Source organism: Egretta garzetta, unplaced genomic scaffold (genome assembly GCF_000687185.1).
Source record: "Egretta garzetta isolate BGI_Z169 unplaced genomic scaffold, ASM68718v1 scaffold3, whole genome shotgun sequence".
Classification (NCBI taxonomy): domain Eukaryota; kingdom Metazoa; phylum Chordata; class Aves; order Pelecaniformes; family Ardeidae; genus Egretta; species Egretta garzetta.
This window is the reverse complement of record NW_009259099.1, coordinates 441,794-443,066: the sequence shown is the minus strand read 5'-3', so window position 1 is coordinate 443,066 and position 1,273 is coordinate 441,794.

Here is a 1,273-nt window from a genome sequence, read left to right as displayed (position 1 = left end):
CCGCTCTTCGTCTAATAGCAAAAGCGCGAGTAAATAATCCCTGGCTTTAGCTGATGCGCGGCAGCGCTGTGATTCCAGGCAGAGCGGATTATTGAGGGGGAAGGGAAGGGGGAGGATGGAGAAGACCTAAAGGGAAGGAAGGGGGAGGCAGGGAAACTGGGGAACCGGAGCCGCCTGTTTCCAAGGGCTTCCCAAGCCCGGCGCTGTGCCCCTGCTCTTTAATCTCCTGCCCTTCTTCCCCCAGATTGTGCTCTGAACTGCTTTGATACCCACACACTGTAACCCAACAGCACTCCCGAAAGCACATTTTGGAACCCAGTTTGTCAAATGTTTGGCCACGCTAGGGTAGAAATTATTCCAGATAAATTTGTTTAATGCTTTATGAGCTAAAAATGGCACATTTGTTATCAGACAAATAACATATGGCATTAGCAAATGAAATTTAATGCTGTAGCGGCTGAAATCACAAGTGTAGCTTATCCACCTGAACCTGAAAAGCACAGAGAGAGTAAAGCAAAAAGACGTACCCCTCCGTCCATCTCGCGTTGGCCGGGGCACTGTCTCAAGCATCCAAAATGCTTTCGCTGCCTCTGCCAGCTTCGGCGTCATCGTATTTGCACTCTAATCCAAGACTTTTACACCAACTTCCCTAGTTTTATACAGAAGCCGAATATGTGGATGGCCGTGCTAGGCTGGGCTACAAGTCCCATCCCCTACAGCAGCCACAGGCGAGGCTCAAGGATGAGTAGCTCAGGTAGGCACCGTCCCAAATCAGCAATGGGCACTTTACTTGTCTCAGTGTCCAAACAGGCATTCCGAGTAGCGAAAGTGTTAGGAAGTGATTTTGAATGAGGCTCCAAATGGCTGCACCCTGGTGTTTTTACAGTCTAAATCCGAGAGCGTGTCTTAATTTCTAACAGTAGGGAGATGCATTGCAAACAAGCGGCTGCAAATCAGTGACTGAAGGAGAGAAAGTCTCCACAACAGTATGCTTAATTCATTTGCAAATTACAGTTCATTTTTAATTAGGAAAATACATTTTAGCAGGTATGTAGTATATACTTTGCCTAAAAGAAAAGTCATTTCTAGCAGTATCAGACCTAACTACAGTTCTGGCTGTTAAATCTTTGCTGAGAGGGGAATAGTCCATTCATTTTTTACTGCACTTCAGCATAATCCTTTTGGAGTCTGATCCCGCAATCCGCGCTACCTAATTGTTCTTTAGAAATTATTTGTGTGGTTAGGAGCTATTCCTGAGTTTAAACAGCATTGC